Source organism: Pseudopipra pipra, chromosome 4 (assembly GCF_036250125.1).
Source record: "Pseudopipra pipra isolate bDixPip1 chromosome 4, bDixPip1.hap1, whole genome shotgun sequence".
NCBI classification, from domain to species: Eukaryota; Metazoa; Chordata; class Aves; order Passeriformes; family Pipridae; genus Pseudopipra; species Pseudopipra pipra.
In genome coordinates, this window is record NC_087552.1 from 8,965,665 (window position 1) to 8,984,086 (window position 18,422).

The following is an 18,422-nucleotide window of genomic DNA, read 5'->3' on the forward strand; positions in this document are numbered from 1 at the left end:
GGTTGAAAATGTGAGCAAAACAAGCAAAGAAAATACCAACCTCAACAATGAATGTTTGGAAAGTTTTGCTCTGGAAGGTAACAAACAGGTCCTAAGCACATTAGCTCCTTTCAGACCTAGATTAAAAGATGTTTCCTGTCATCTTTTCTTGTCTAGACTTTTACTTGGAGTTTAAAAGCAGTCCTCTGAAGGGTTTGCATGTTCACTTCAGTGGAGGGAGAGTATTCTCATTTGTTGAGAATAACATGGAAAAAAGACCAACATGAAACCTGATGTCAGAATTACCTAGTAATTCCATCTCCATTACCTTAGTAATTCCTTCACTACAGCTTTTCTGGACAGGTATCAGAATAATTTAGGACTGAACTTTATGGGTTGCTGATGGAAAAGCAGTGGTGTGGCACTGTTCCTGTGCGAAGAAGAAAAAGAGAGGAAGAGAGAAGAGAGTTCCCTGCTTTTCTTAGTCTCATAGATGACATTAATTGGTGCTTGAACAGTGCTTTGTTCAGGAACATAGATATCACAAAAGAGAAAGATTTCACTGTGAGAGCAATATATTTGTTGTTGCTTATGCTGTCTGCAAAAAAAAAAAAGGATGAATGCAAACAAACATTCTCCTGCTCAACCCCCTGAAGATGCAACTAAATGATGCCCTTGGAGCTCACAGCCATTCAGTTTTTGAGAGAGGGTTGGTTTGATTTATATTCTGGCTGTCAACAAACAAAGAGAAGAGAGACAGAGTGCTGGAAGTAAAAGATAGGTAATTAATATAATCTAGGGAGGAAATGCAATATACCTTGTAATAGTATCATTAAACCTCACTGAGCTGCTGGAAACGATCTCTTAAAAATTAAACAAACAAGCAAACAAAAACCCAAACCAAAAACTAAATCTGCTCCTTGGCACTCCAAGTACTCATTTATATTACATCAACCACAGCTAAATTGAAAAATGATGGCAATTGAGGTATCGTATTCTTTTTTAGACCTATTCACAGGAGGTGGGAAGGGGGGGAAGCCCTGGCATCCAGCATCTCCCTGGGCACAGGGATGGATGGTGTGAGGCTGAGCTGGGCTCTTGGCCTCAGGGTAGGGGTCCGGATCAGGGGCAGTGACGGGAACCAGGGTCAGGCCTGGCCATGGCCATCTCACAGCTCCATGCCAGGGAGCCTCCAACCATGGCCCCAGTAGGACAGGGCCACCCTTGGCTGCACTGGTCCTGAGCCAGCCCTGAGCCCCCAGAATCAAACATCCTGGAACATTCCTTGTCCTTCACAATTTACAAAGTTCCTTCCCAGATATATTATTGTAATCTGCTCCAAATACTGCTTTTTAATGGTGATACTTCATTGTGCTTTTCACCATTTATGTCAGCTATTTTTGAGTGGTTCCTGGCATTATGAATAGTTTAGTAACAGACTCACCAATTGTACCTTTATAATTAAAGGTGGAGTTCAATTAGCCCTTATCATACAGAAACCAATATGAAGGCTCCTGGGTTTAGTTTTGCTACTTTAATTCCAGTTGTCACTTCCCGTGTTACAGGAATTATTTTAATTTTATTATTAATGAAATAAAATTGTGTGCTGTTTAGTAAATCTAATCCAAAAACTACCACTTATTCGGGAAAAAAAAAATCCAGGCAAAATCAGGTAGTTTACCTTTTTTCTTTTTTATATAAATAATTTCCAGACCTCCCACTGCTCAGGAATAAGGACATGAAATGCAGTAACAGAAAATACTTGAAGTCTGCATGATGTTTTACTGGACTGAGGAGATTGCTTTCCTGTTTCCATTCTATCTGGTATAAACTGGAACCACCATTTGCATGCCAACTCTTTAGGTGTTTAATTCACAGAGTGAAATCTACCACTTTACTGAACACATTGCTAATATTTCTAGATCTATAGTTTCAGGGGGAAAAAAAAAATCCTATGTTCTAATGCAAAATACAACCTTGAGCACTGGAAAATCTATGGAAATTGAAAAAACATTTATTTTAAAGATAGATTTCTATTGACTGCTGTTCTGTGCACTTTTATATCCTTTATTAGTAGGCAAAATACACTTCAGTGTTATGACAGATGCCTGTATCACTATCCTTATTTTCCTGAAGCATAACTGAGAAATTTCATAATGCAGTTTATTGCAGAGGTGGGAACAGAACACAGTTCCTAAATCAAAATAATAAGAGAAAAAGCACCACAATAGTGATTATAAAATAAAATAATGTAAAATCACATGGGTGCTACACTGCTGAGCTCTCCCCACATGCAGGTTAATGAGCTAACTAGTAGTCTAGAGAGCAATATGCAATTTGGTGCCCTTGGTCTCTCTGTCAAAAGAATACATAATTATTCTTTGCAAAATGGGACATCTTCAAAGAGAAAAATGAAGAGCTCTTCATCTTCCCACTCAGAGCCTAAATCCTTTTGGATTTGATGATTAGAGAGGGTTGGGAAAAGGAAATTGGGTTTAGATCCCATCGTATTAAAGAAGCATTTGTCCTCAGTGGCCAACATTATTAGCAAATACAATGATCAGTATGGCACAAAAAAAAAAGGGCCTCTATCAGCATTGCATTGTTTGGCAGTTTTCTGTTTAATACATGTTTTCTGCAAACACCTAAAAATACCATCTTGTTTTGTTAAGATGTTTGTTAAGATGTCAAAGACTAGACACCTAAGGTTTCCTGAGCAGATGATATGACTTTTAGAATATTTTTTCAGGATGTGAGAAATCTGTATTCAGTTCTTTCCATCTCAGATGATTTCTGCATCCACATCCACCTTAGAAGAGTTTCTTGCAGTTGCAAGTTGGAGGATTATCTCCTTTTCTGCTCTTCCAGTCTACAAAAGCATTTAAACATCTCTTAGTGCAGGAGCTGGGCCCACATGACACCTTACCTGTCTTATCGCTGATTAAATACAGACTCATTTTCTAGCTCTCCAGTGAATGTTTAGTATTGCATAAAAAATTTTCCTCAGGAGGTATTTGTATAAGACAGAGAGAGTGGCACTAGGCATAGAACAAAATCATTAGAGAGTTCTCCCTCTTGCCAAAGGGAGAGATGAGGAGAGCAAAAACCCCTGACATGTTGGTCACATAGATGACTGTCTTATCAGAAAATATTTGGATATAATGGTGGTAAGGGCAGTCTGAAAATCATACACTAACAGAATGCAGCTGGGAAGGACTTACCTGATATTTACCCAAAAGATGTTGAAAAGTTCAGAGATTCTGGACAATTGGATAAATTTCTGGAAGGCAAGTCTTCCCTGAGTCATCCTATTGATGACAAAATTACCATACCAGTTGAGTCAGGAAACAATACTTCCTCACCATTCCCTGGAGCAAGTACTTGCACACTAGAGTTATACACTGCAAAGACAAAGAGAAGACACAAAGTAAGAATGTGGCATATGGAACTGCTGGTAGAAAAAGAGGATTTGTCCACCCTACAGATTCCCATGGCCTCAAACATCCTGGGACTGCATCTCTCTTGGTTCCCCTCACCAGGCCTGATGCTGATCTCTACCCATGGGCCAAAGTTCCAGCCCTCTTTTGTCCTGGCCCTGTCCCCAGGGAGGTGCTCAATGCCCAGGGCTGGGGCTGTCTCCATCTACTCTCTGCTGGGGACAGTGGGATGGGCCCTCTCCTCATGCCCATGGGAAGCCCCCGTCCCCTCACACCAGTCAGGGAGGTCATTGTTCCCAATTCTCCTGCCTTGCTGCAGAATCAGCACTTTGAATGCCATTACCAATGCATGTTTGCCTAACAGACTGTACTAATGCAGGCACAACATGCCTTCATTGTAAAAGAGAGATTCCAAAGGGGATGGAAAAAGAATATTTCATTTTGAGATGTAGTTTTGTTTTGATAATTTCATTTCTTTGATGTTATGTTATTGTGAAATATTAGAGTATTTAGATTGCAAAATAATAGCTGTTTCAAATAAATCAAACAAGAACATTTCCTGTGCGTATGTTGTCACTAATGTTGCTCAAGGTCCTTGTTTTATCTCCTTGGTCTTGGCTTGCTCTTACAAAGAAAAACCTTGCACCTATAACAGTTCTGTCTCTCCCTCTTTCTCCTATTTCATCTTCCTCCAAGACACTTAAATTGGCCTGACAGTACCTTTAACAAGTAAGATAATGAGACATGTATGAAAAGAAATTAATTTGAAGAATTTTAAGCATTCGTGGGTGTGCAGGTAAAATCCAACTTCAATTCCAGTTTAGTCTAAATAAACCAAGGAGCATAAAGGTATGTAGTTAGGCTACTACAGGTGAACATCTTGTCCTGCCAGGGCCATTGTAAAGAGGGTAAACTGACCCATTAATCAAAATACCAAACATCTATCTAGAACTACAATTTTATAGTCAAGTGAATATACATAAATAGTCAATGAATGCAAACTGAATTAAAAACTGATGTATGGGTTTGTCCCTCTCAAAGTCATAGCACAGAGCTCACAATTTAGAGAAGAAATGAGCTTATATAAAAGTGTATCTGAATTAATCACTCTGCATTCTTGTGATAAGCTGATTGTACCAGAAGTTTGTCAGTTTGTCAGCAGTGATCGAGACTACACTGCTTCCAGTCTATACTGCTAGACATGAAGATCTCTCTCTGCTCCCAGATGTCTGATTTGTTTTCCCTTAGGGCTTTCAAAGAATAAAGAACAGAGACTGTTCTATCTTGCTGCTTGTGAGAATACCTCTGTGGACTGATCTTGTATTTTAACACCCTGTTGTATTTCCCCTGCATTTATTCAACATAGAGGCTAAATTGGGAGAACATGGCTTTCTTAAAAGATCAAAACCTCGGTAGGCTTTGAACCCTTAAATAATATGGAAGATCACAAGAAGCCCATTCGAGTTAGAAGAATCTGCTTATCACCATGAATTATATCAGTACCATCTTTCTCTTTATTGCCCTTAGAGTGGGCAGAATCAAAGACAAAATGGCATAAAAAATTACACCCTGTAGCCTGCTGATTTCTGGCTGCCATTTGTATGTTAAATCACCAGCAGCTGCCATGATCAGAAAGAGTGGTAGTCTGTGTTGGAGGGGATAAACATACGTAGACGAAAATGAGAGCCTGGTTCCTTAAGGGAAGAAGGCAAAACAAAATAGAAATGGAACGGTATGGACAGTACAGGTGGTGAATGAATAACTAACAATATTGTACAAGGAATATGGAGCAAGTGCTTTATACAGATCCTGTACATATCTCGGTGCTTCTGTCTGCATTTGCGTTGTGTATTGCTTCTCAAAAATTGAATAGAAAGTGCTTTTAAATGTTAGGCATTTTTATGAGGTTTGGGTTTGTGTGCTTATGTCATACAATAGCTACTACAATGAACAATGAGCAGAAGTTTGGAGTTTCAGAAGGTTAACTCTCCTATTTGGGGGATAACACCATCTGCTTCTTAGCACAGCGAGCTCACTTCCCTGAGACTTCAGCATGGAGCCAGTGTTTGGTCACCTTTCTTTGGATGAACTGGGGAGAGACCATTCCTGTGGAACTGTCCTTTGGTCCATACTCAGGCTGAAGAATGGCTCCTTCACAACTAGGAAACCAAAAAGAAATTAACTGTTGAATGTAATTTTTATCTAAAAATACTTCCTGGCTGTCATTGTTTAGGAATGGTATTATCCAATTTAGTGTTACCACTGAAACCACTCCAAACCATGTGCCCCTATCTCGCTCCCCTCTCCCCCTCCCCTTCCCCCTGTGGCAGGCTGGAGAGGAGAATTGGAGACACGAAAGGTAAAGATCACAGGTTGAGATAAGAACAACTTACTGGAAACACCAATGAGCTAAGAGAATGAACAGCAACGGCAAGAATACTAATGACAAAACTGTAGAAGAGAGGTGAGCAATTCACCTGCAAATGCTCACCACTATACCACCTGAGCCTGACAGTACCCGACTGTGCCACGCTCCCCTGACCTGGAAGGGAGCCCTTCCCCTGTGAAAATGACACTTAAGTGGTACAGAATAACCTCCAGGTCCTGGCCATGCCCCCTTCTGGATACTGCAAAATTAGCCCTGTCCTGGCCAGAACCAGGACGATATCTCCGGAGAATGATTTTAAAAATTTATGAGCAACCAGGGGTCAGAGGGTGTCAGGGATACTCAGTGTTTTTCCAAAGCAAGTTACTACATTATATAAGAGCCCAATTCTTTTCTCCCACAATTATAGATGCAGCTTTTCCATCATCTTTCCTTCAACATTAAGCTTTCTTTGTTCAACAAACACAAGACGCATTTACAGATGTCTGCTGGGAAGGTACAGTGAATTTTTCTTCCTCCCTTAGCTGCATATTTATGCAATCCATGCTGAGCACTGTTTTGCAGGTAGGAACTTATGCATGAAACAGCGTTGAATTCCTCTTGTTTGTAGATTGGGTACCTTTCAACTGATGGAGTCTCATCTGATACATCTGTTAGCACTTCACTGGGAAGTGTCTTTCCTTGATGGCCTGTCACTCTGCAAGAAGGATCCTTCCCTTTTGTTCCTAATCTTTGCACAGCATTGCTTTCTCTTTGTTAGATGGATCACTTCTCCAGAATTCACAATCTTTAATAAACACATCATCGACAAAATGCTTTCATCTATTCTTTAGAGTTTTTAACATCTCTAGAAATTATTTTACTCCTTCTACATGTTTTGCATAAAGCTGTCAGCAAATCTGTTTACCTCGCTCTCAGAGAACTAAAGTTTTTACTTTCTAAAAAAAACCCCACCTTTGTTCTTCTCTCAGCTCAGTAACTATTCATCAGATGGCTTGCACTCTTTGGTGGTGGTTTTTTAACCATTCACCGTGACAACTGAATTGATCATGCACAAGCCCAGGGCTCAGATATCTCACTGGTATCAGTGCAGAGGAAAAATCTAAGATCCAGATTTTTATTATATGCAAAATACTTCCAGCAGAGTCTTGAATTTTTACATTTCAGTGTGAGTTACAAAATATTGCCATCCAATGTCCCCATAAAAATACACTTGGCATTCTGTAGTATATATAAAAAAGTTACATGTATCATAAAAATTCTGCTTCATATTGTATGTGATTTGCTGATTAATGGAATTAATTTAATGAATCAGTACAAAAACAAAATATTCTTTCTTTCTCATGCTTGCGTGCAGACATCAGATTTTATTTATCAGTATTAGTAAAAAATTAGCACACAGGGCACCCACTTGTTACAGTTTAATTATTAAAGTCAATAGCAGGATTGAGACAACCAGAGGACCACAGGGGAAAATACCCAACAATGACAAGTGGGAGCCTCATCTGTGCGGTACTGAAGTTCAGTGTTACTTCATAAAAGATGGGTAGAAAAGATGGCTTGGTGGCAGACGGTAAGCAGGGATGAAAAAAATTTAAGATTAGAGCTTTTCTCCACAGAAGTATTAAGTCTGGAATTTCAGTACTTGTGTAAGAACCGAGATCGGTCCAGGGACTCGCAGACTTCAGAACTAATGAAGACAAAATGTTCAAGTTCAGGTGTGTCCGACCTTTTGGAACTTCACAGGTTTGAATTGTGGTTGCATGTCATAGCCTAGACTGATCCCATCCAAGTTTAGACATCGACATTAGGTGACCTCATTAAGATATGGCAGTAAGTTGATAAATAATACAGGGAACGAGAGAATTGTATCAGGGAAAGTTGAAATTGAGGCAGCACTGAAATGACTTCTGGTGCTCCTTACCTGGCCAAGAGGCAGCTCAAGATAATGTAGACTCCAAATGTTGATACTTAATTTAGGGACCAAAACTTCAATACAATAAACTCAATCTTGGGAGCCCCATCTTCTGAAGTTCCAAGGTAGAGAGTTCTCTGAAGAGTTCAGAGGCTGTACATTGGTGAGAGAAAGCTGCACTTTTTAAATCTTGGCGAAACTGAGTAGTGTGTTCATACACATAGATCAGATCATAGAATCATAGAATATCCTGAGTTGGAAGGGACCTAAAAGGACCATCAAAGTCCAAATCCTGGCCTTCCACAGGACAACCCCAGGAGTCACACCATGTGCCTGAGAGCATTGCCTAAAACACTTCTTGAACTCTGTTGGGCTTGGGGCTGTGACCACTTTCCTGGGGCACCTGCTCCAGTGCCAAAGCACTCTAGGGTGAAGAACCTTTTCCTAATACACAACTTAAACCTCTCTGACATGGCTTCATACCATTTCCTTGGGTCCACTTGGACCTTGTGGCTGAACGTGACCTTGTGGCCTTAAACAAGCTCTTTTTGAACTAAACAAGAAACCCCCATTAAGAACTAGACCCTGCAGAGGCAGGGAGCAGACCTGATGCCAGTCTCCTTCCTGAACCATGAGCCACCACTGGCAGCCACAAAACTCACAAGTTTACTCAGGAACTTTGTTCAGAAACTTTGTCCAGGCACACCCGGACACACAGACACACATACCCTCCCTCCCTCTCACCCCCCCAGTGCTGCCAGACTTCCAAAACCTTCCAAGAAGACTGTGTATGCCCAGAACTCTTCCAGAGGAGGTATTGGGCTGTTTACTTGAAGCAACAGGGTTATAAAAAACCCAATTTTTGGTACATACATTGGCCCCCATCCCCAATGGACCAGGACTGTGTATCGCAACCATGGAGAACAATCATCCACACACTGCTGGAGCCATGGGTGGTAATATTTCTCTATTTCTTCTTCTCTCTCTCTTTCTCTGTTTTTCCCTTTACAATTTTCCTCTCTTAGGGTGATCATACATGGCAGGATGTCTATACACCCCCTTTCCAATCTGTTACATTTTTTCTTGGTTTCAAAGCAGTTGTTCTAATAAAATGTGTTGTTATATCAGTTATTTTACATAATTTCGCTTTAATCCACCACAAGGGATCCTTTAGCAATCAACCTGGTTGCCCTGCCTTAGAGGTGGGTCACAACAGTCCTGCCACTGGTCACCAGAGAGAAGAGATCAGTTCCTGTCCCTCTACTTCCTCTTGTGAGAAAGCTGTCAACAGCTCTGAGGTCACTTCTTCTCCAGTCTCCTCAGTCTCCTCTTTTCCAGGCTGAATAAGCCAAGTGACCTCATCTGTTCCCCATATGGCTTCCCTTCTAGAGCCTTCACCATCTCCGTAGCCCTTTGGACGCTTTTTAATAGCTTCTAGTGGTTTAGCAATGGTATTCCCTAATTCAGTGTTCCCACTGAAACACTCCAAACCATGCGCCGCTCACTCAGTCCGGAATCCCACTTCCCTTCCCCATGCAGTAGGACAGAAAGGAGAGTTGGAGGTACAAAAGGTAGCGTTAATGGGTTGAGATAAGAACAGTTTTCCTGGAAAAGGCAAATGAAATAAGCAGAACAAACAGTAACAGCAGCAATATTAATAACAGAGTGCACAAGAGAGGCGAATGATTCACAGGCAATTGCTCCCCACATGGAACCCAGCGCTACCCTGACCTCTCGCTTCACCACCAGCCTGACTGAAAGGGACCCCTTCCATCCCTCCTCACTCCCTGCACATGATGTGAGGTGGTATAGAATAACCTCAGGGTTCTGGCCATGCCCTCGTGGCTACTGCAAAAATTAACCTTCTCCTGACTGGAACCAGGACATAACTCTATATCTCTGTGTGGCATATCCATCTCTGTGTAAGCGCTGCTTATAATGGAAACATCCCCGAATTATCAACACCGTTCACAGCACAAATCCAAAAACACAGCCCCATACAAGCTACTGTGAAGAAAATTAGCTCTACCCCAACCAAAACCAGCAGAAAATTTAATTTTTTTAAACATCTCAATTGCTTCTGACCATTATTTTAAAATAGAAAATAGCAGCCAAAGTTTTAAAACAACAGAAACTCAAGCAGTTACTGCAGTTTATTATTAGCTTGGAAGAAAACAGAGCAGCGACTATTTCCCTAATTGTCCTTAAAGTCATTATTACATATGCAAGTACAATTTGGTACTCTCCAGAGTCTTTCCCTCATTACACTGTGTGATTCAGTAAATTACACGATTGTGATTAGTGCGGCAATGGGTGTCCAAGTGGTATCAGGCAACTACAGGGCTCCTTTTGCGGAGGTCAATTTAATTACATTGTGCATGACAGAAACCAGGCCAACTGAGTATTGCCTTTGCCACCAGCAATTGACACCTGAGTGTTAATGAGCTGGTAATTAAGAGCTGGCACAGACAGGCACATTTTAGTGTTTGGGACTGGGATTACCATATGCTTCAATGTCTCTTTGCTAAAAGCCTGAAGTTATCCATTTTCTAAAAGATATGAGATTTTAAAATATAGGGAAATTCTGGCATTTGCAAATAACAAGCAAGAAAACACTTTTGATCAGGACTGAATGCTGCCTGTCATAAACTTCTGAGAAGTCTCCTCTTTCTACTTGTAATCATTTTGCCAGCTTTTTATTTTTTGTAATACATGTTCACCTATACATGCTCATACTGCAATTGCCTATAGTCAAAGGGATGTTTTAAAGTAGCATTGTTATTAATTTTAATACTGTCGTTTGGCCTAGAAAAATTTATCAGAGCTGAACCTGTATTGAAAAATCTTTCTTACAGTTCAGAAATTAATGCAATATCTTTCCCAAAGAAAAGAAAAAACAAAGTTAGTAAACGTTAACAATCATACCTTTTATTACTAAGGGACTATAAATACAGAAATGTTAGTTGTACATTTCCTGGGTTTTTTTAACTGATTTCCCTAAGTTGTTACAGTACCCTTGCCATTATTAAAATGAAATCTTGTGTTCCAGTCTCTTCACAACATAGCTTCACAAAAAAGTCATGTATCTCTGCATTTCTAGATATCCAGGGTGTAAGTTCTTGAATCTTTGTTGTCACTATTAGTATTAGTTTTAACTTTTTCAGAGGCTTTTCTCAGCCAAACAATGATTACAAGGCTCTTCCTAGAAAAAGAGAAAGGCATGGGTTTGTCTGCAGCATGTCACCGAGGGAGGGTGGAATGGGAATGGCTGGCTGCTTTTGCAGAAGGTAGTGGGAGAAGCAAAAGGTAACTCTGCTGGAATGGCTTTCCCAGTGCCTTTATGCTCCTTTGAAAACAATCTCTACAGACTGTCCAAATTTATGAAGAAAAATGTTGATGAAGGAGGCTGACCTTAAGGAGAACTGAAAAGTGACCGGCACAAAGGAGAGTGTGATGAGAAGTTGGGAGGGGGGACGTGGGGAAGGAGACTGGAAAACTAGAGAGAAGGAAAAGCTATGTGGTAGGGAAATGACCTCTGAAACATAATCCCAGAAACATAAACTCCAGAAGCATAATTTCCAGAAAACATAATCCCAGGAAAATTAGAGTTTTGGAGAAGGAGAAGCCATGTAGTAGGTAAAACACCTCTGGAAAACAATCCCAGAAAATCAGTACTATGTGGTTATATTGCAAATATTCCAATTTTAATTTACTGTAATGTTCCTCAAGTTCTGTGACTCTTTGTAACTCAACTTTAAATTTAAAATAATATATATTTTTAACTGTCAGAGAGATTTTAAGCCAAGTCCATAAACCGAGTAAGGCAAATCAAAAACACTCCGATGATTTTTAGCATTTTTATAAGTTTCCTGAGGTTAACTCTTCATGTTCAGCATAAGAAATGTTTATTGGGCTTTACAAGGGACCCTGGCTGTGCACCCCAGCCTGCAGCAAGCTTTAGAGCCATGGGTCCCTTGTAGCAGCTACAATTATTTCATGTACACAGACTGACTCAGAGCAGTGGCTTAGACAATTTTCTGGTGGCTTTGCGAATCCACAGAGTGTTCACATCGGGTGAAAAACATATTAACTTTACCGAATCTTAGTTGTGGGATTTACTCCTAATTTTCTTCTGTGAAGGAGTTTGCTTTTTTTTTAATGCAGCTGAACCCTCTGCAGGACATACAGCCGTTTATATGCAGATTGCTATAATTATGCTTTGAAATAGCTTTGAATTCCCAGTGGCTTAAATGAGAACATGAAAGGGCAAATGTTAGGCTGAGCTGGAGGATATGAAAGTAGCATGTATGTCCATCTAAAATGAGATATAAGGATGAACAGCTCTTTGTGCAGCAACACCAGCTCTTGACAAGTTATTGGAGGATCTTTTCAGCCATAGAGACTGTCTTGGGTGACACAGGAACAGTGCCTGGAGGCAGCTTATCAACTTACATTTTCCAACACTAAACCATGTCCCCAAATGCCACATCTACATGTTTTTTGAACACCTCCAGGGATAGTGATTCCACAACTTCCCTGGGCAGCCTGTTCCAATGCCTGATCACCATTTCAGTGAAGAAATTTTTCCTAATACCCAAACTAAACCTCTCCTAGAGCAACTTAAGGCCATTTCCTCTTCTCCTATATGCCCTATTCCTGCTATTTTAGCAGCATAAATGCATTACGTTGTGAAAGTAGTTCCCTGCCCCATTATTGAATAGCCATGAAAATTCTTCCCATGAATGGAAATACCCCAGGTCCCTTCATAAGTAAATTGTTTCCTCATGTGCATGTTTTAATGCAGCATGCTAGATTATGAGCATATACATTCCATTTTTGTTTAAAATGTATTCTCTATGGAATTGTTTAGGTGAGGTTTTTTTCCCCTATTCATGATAGGCTGAGAGAGTTGGGTTTGTTAAGCCTGGAGCAGAGAAGGCTCTGGGGAGACCTTATAGCACCTTCCAGTACCTAAAGTGGCTACAAGGGTTCTGGAGAGAGACTTTTTATAAGGGCATGTAGTGATAGGAAAAGGGGGAGTGGCTTTGAACTGAAAGAGGGCAGGCTTAGATTAGGAAGATTTCCCTGTAACAATTTAGGGAAATCAGATTAGGAAGAAAATCTTCGCAGTGAATTTGGTGTGCACTGGCACAAGTTGCCTAGAGAGGCTGCGGATGCCCCATGCCTGGAAGTGTTCAAGGCCAGCTTGGATGGGTCTGAGAGCAACTTGATCTAGTGAATTTTTCTGTTTGGGGCTTTTTAAAAACTTCACTCTAGGTGACTCTATTTCTATTACTGCTGGAAAGTCTTCAGGCCCACCCCTCTCTTTAATGGGGAGGTGTGGGATGAGCCACCCTGGAGGGGCTGGTGAGGGGAGATGGAAAGATGGGGGAGAAGGAAAGGCCTGATGGGGAGTTGAAGCCACAGTCAGGTGGGTCTGGCAGAGCTGAGCAGAGTTGGTGGTGGGCAGGGCGAGATGGTGTTGGGGTCGGGGCAAGGCACATGGTGGGTCCCTAGAACAGAGCCTTGTCGGATGCTGCAGGGCTGGGCAGCATAGCCGAGTCGCTGTGGCTGAAAGCTTGAGCTCTTTTGTGATGTGTCAGTGTTCAAAGGCAATAAAAACAGTTTAGAGAGTGGCAAGAGGAAATCTGGGCTCCTGGGTGGCATCTGGGCTAGAGCTTCCCTGCCGAGGAGGCTGGGTCAGCAGCGGGGCGCGGCCGGCGCTATGTGCCCGTGCACCGCAAAGGTGCCTTGCCCTTACCTGAGGCTTCAAAAACCCAACCAAACCCCCAGAAGACACCAAAACTACACCAGGATGCCATAATCAGGGGACTGTCGTAGGCTTGGAGCACTGCAGGGAGGTATTCTGGAGTGTTACTGCAGGTGGGTTTTCCTCCAAAGCAGTATCAAGCATTGAACCTCAGCACTGGGGTGTTTTTTTGGTTGATAGACAGAAGCCAACTTCTGTGCTCTGCTTATTGGTATGGCTCTAAAAATAGAGGCGTAATGAATAATGAAACAGAGCTGAGCAGAAAATAACTACTGTGGAGGTAATATTTTCAGAATCTTGAAATTCTCTGTGTATATTGATGAAAGCTTTTTTATTTTTTTAAAGGGTGAAACAGTAGGAGGTTTGCTTTGGCTAATACAGGCTGAAATCTAAGAACTTAAGAAACTTGCTCTGTCATGTTAGAGTGGTGGTGATTGTATACAAGTTTTAGAAGTATCCACTCCTTCTTTTTCATTCAACCTCCATGAAAAACCTCTGCCTTGATCTAGCCAGTTTGAAGACCTTAATATATAGGCAAGTTTCCTCCAGTACTTGAAAATGAACTTGAACCTCTCATTTCAGAGGCTACAAAGGAACAAAGAGAAGACTGAACACACACTAGGATTTGGTTGTGCTATAGCTAGATGTGTTTAACTGGTACTGTTATTGGATTGTTTGTTCTTTGGTATAGCTTGGAGATGGAACAGAAAATTGTGGTAGTTCTGGATGTTTGACATGGGTTTAAATACTTTACAGACATTATTAATGTTACTCTTGGATGGATAAACTGTTTAGAGCTGTCCACAAACTTTTTTGCTTTTGTGTCTGTAACAGTGAAAGAAAAAAGCAAACCCAACATATAAGTATGTATTTATAAATTATGCATGTGCACTACTGAGCTAATACATTATGGACATTATAAAACACACACAAATAGAAATGAAAAAAGATAAGGTAAAAAAGGAACAATCCTATTTCCTTCCCCTCTTTCTCTGTATTCAAATTCTTCACTAGATTATCAGCTTCATGAGGTCAAATATCTTAATTCAAATTCACTGGCAGTGAGAACTGAATTATTTGGCTTGGAAATACTTAATGAACTTAGTTATACCCTTTACTGATTCTCTTTGCTATGATTGTTATCTTGCAACTGCTTCTAGAGTTCAAGTTTTGTGAAGGCAAGGAAAGTTTTAATGAAGTTCTTAGATTGCAGTCATAGCTGAAAACTTGGATATTTTAAGTTTTTTGAAGGGGTCTTGAGATCAAGACCTGTTAATTTCTGGGGCACTGGACACAAGTTTGAGTACTGAAGTTTGGGCATATGTTCCACTTTCATTTTTAGGTGCTAGTTTTTTTCTCTGCTACTAGCTGTACTTCTGCAATGAAAAAAAGTGACAAGAACACCAGTGTGAACAATACATTTTCTTCCCTGTAACCAACAAATTTCTGGCAGTAGAAAAAGAGAGAGAACTTAGTGAGAAATATGATTTTTCTGGTAAGATCTCATATCTTAGAATTATTTGGTTTGTCTTTTGCTTTTAGTCAAGGAAATTATATTAAATAAAAAAAGTTGGCCTACCACTTCAGAAAATTGCATGAAAATCCTCATGGAAATGAGAAGGCAGTGGATCGTATGTTTTCATTCTGAAAGTGAATCCTTGCTCCCAGCAGATGCATAGCTTCGCTCACCTGGTCAAATGAAAGTTCACAGAATCACAGAATCCATTAGGGTGCAAAAGGCCTCTGAGATAGAGTCCAACCTTTGACTGAGCACCACCACATTGACTATCCCATGGCACTAAGTGCCACATCCAGTCTTTTCTGAAACACTTCCAGAGATGGTGACAGCACCACCTCCCTGGGCAGCCCATTCCAGTGCTTGACAACCCTCTCTGTGAAGAAATTTCTCCTAATATGCAAGTGTAGCAACTCTAGCCATTGTTGTGCAGACAATAATGTAGCAAAGAATAGATTTACCATGAAGCACAATACCTGCTGCAGACAAATCACTAAGAAACTAACTTTAGGAGAAGTTTAGCTGATATGCTTTAAGATGAGTAATTAAGAAGGAATATTTCCATGTTCAGTAGCACATTGGTCCTATAACCTCATGAAGAACAGCTGTTGTGTTCAGTGTGTACTTTAACGGGCTAAAATCAAAAGGGGCAATAGCCCCTGTCCACTCTAATGCAGTGCAGGGATTTCTTGAGTCTAGCTCAGGTGTCTCCAGCGTGAGATTCTGCCCTCAGAAATGAGCTTTCCTCCTCGTCGCCCGGGATAGATGTAAACCTGTGCCGTAGATGCTGTTTTATTTCTGGGACCTGAGCTGGTGTCTTTGCAGGGCAGTACCCTGGGCTGACCTGTTTGAGATTTTCAACTGAGATGTACAAATGGGTGTCTGCACACAGTATGGCTCCTGACAGGTTCTGCTTAGTTAAATAATCATTGCAGAGTCTTTATGGAGTATGTAGAGCATGTTAAAAACTGGATTCCAGAATGGAATGAACATCAGACATCTGCAGTTAACTGACAGTGAATGCTGACCGAAAAGAGAATGCCAGTGTCAATTTTTTATTTATTCATTACATAGGAAATCTGGAAAACAAGGTTCTCATTTAGGCAATTATGCAAACTGACATTGAGTTCAGATGGTGTAAATTGTAAGAGGTAAAATTTCAGAAAAGAGATTAAGTCTTGGTGTTTGGAGTAGGGCAGTCAGGGTGTATGACAAATGTTGTGCTGATGAGGCAAGCTGAATGCAACATTAAGTGTATGTAATATTAAGTTGTGGCTGCACAGGGAAGGGAAACTGTGTATGGTGTCCTGGAAGCTGCTGCACTCTAGGACATATTTTACTTTCCCTGGCAAGAGAGAGAGGGAGAAATGTCTCCTATCCTAATGTGCTCAGACTGGGGAAGGCTCTGGTAAACAGAGTGAAGGGGTCAGCTAGTGAGATAGGCAGCAAGAGGAAATCCTGCTTTCAGGAGGGAGCTGCTGGCCATGCCCAACTTAAGGAGCAGGGACAGATTTTAAAGACCTAAGAGAGGTTTGTCTGATGTCTGCTCAACTTGAGAAAGGGCTGAAAGCTATTGGGCTAGTAATCAGGACTGTGAGGAACCCCTTCCCTTATTTCAGGGATGTGAGTAGAGGGAGAGAAATGTTCCTGGCACCTCAGCACTTTGTTAATCTGATAACTCACTGGATTTAATTTTTTTCCTGCTTTTGTGCTCTCTTGTAAAATGTTATCTTGGTGCATTCTGATACAATACTGTTTGAGTCTCTGAGCCTGTTCTCTTTGAAGAAGCATGAAAGGCTTAGGCAGCCCCCTCTCCAAGTTTTGTTGAGCTCAAGTCTGAGTATGGTTCTGGATTTTGTTTCAACCTAGTCTCTTTCCTTTAAAGTGGAGAAGAAATTTGAATGGAGGGATGTGAGATAATTTCTTTCAATAGCAAAGATGCATACTTTGAAATTCAAGTTAGAGATACTTGGACATTTAATTCTTGTTATGTAGGGAGCTTATGTCTTCTGGTGCATAAAAGTCTTGTTTTTCTTTATTTAAGAAAAAGGCTACTTTTAAATTGCCTACAGGTTTCTTTTCCATTCATAGAGGGTAAGGTTTCTGAACTTGTCTGATCAAAATAACCTCACTTAATTTGAAAGAAATTGCATTTCATACTGCTGTTTTTAAAACACCTGGTTATCGTGGTTGCATACAATAAAACTGCTGCTTAAAAGTCTTTTTCTGTGAAAATGCCTTTAATCACGCTGGGGAGAAAATTATTTTCCCTAGTGCTCTCTTCTTGCTTAATATGTATCTTCCCCACTACTTTTGTGAGGCAAATGTGCGTAAACAAACATGCCATTGGACGGTTCAAGAAGCTATTTAATGATTGCAGCCCTTATCCACCCTTTTGATGGTTAAGATTATATTTATATTTTGGGGATGCTACACTGATGACTGTGTGGGCTGGTGTATTGCATCTCACTCTTCAGTGGTTTATTTCTTTGAAAATCAGTGCTTGAGAGCTGTCTGTGTATAAATGAAGGCAAATGCCAAGACTGAAGCTCTTCATTGCTTGCCTTCTTACAAGAAAATACTAGCAGGTGGGCTGGTAAGTGCCCCTCGCGGAGTGATGTCTCCAATGGGCTCAGTCCCAAGGCCTGCAGGCAAATAATTTCGTAATGCACCTGAGACTTGAGATGCTGACCTGTAGCACATGGGATGCTGTTCATCCCTTGAACCTCTTCCTGTTTCTTATGGATGCAGTAGAATAAATGAGCAAATGTTGGATTTTGGTGACTGAAGTGACACCATGGTAATTTTATATTAGACTGATTTTTTTTTTTTAGGCATAAGAAATAGATATGTAAGCTCTCAAGCTTATATTCTGATCCTTTCTTACTGTTTTTTAGCAACAATAAACATATCTAAATCTGAGGTCTTGACTCCCTCTGCTTAAATTCCTCTCATCTCTCTCCTATCTTCATTTGCTTTTGAGAAACCATCCTTCCTTCCACTTTGAGTCATAAGACTAGATTATCTTTGACATGAAAACTGTTTCTCTAGTGAGAGGCAAGAGGCAGGTTCATGCCTCCACTGATCCACAAACCAACATTCCTTTGAAACACAGCTGTGTAGGTTAACAAGGTACCCTCTGCAGACTTACCCAGAAGCATTCAAGGTTGTGAAATGCTTATGACTTACTTAACTTCATCCTTTTGTAGGTTGGGATCCACTAGTTTTGTTGATTTTGGTATCTCAGGATACCACGGTAAACCGTGGTACTTAGTGATTGAGATCCTGGGCTACAAGCATTTGAAAGAGCGTACATGTGTTTGCGCGTGAGTTACGTGATTTAGGATATTTCACTCATAACTGTTCCCTGAAGAAATTGGACTGAAATGCTACTTAATAAATTAGGTTACGTGCTATGA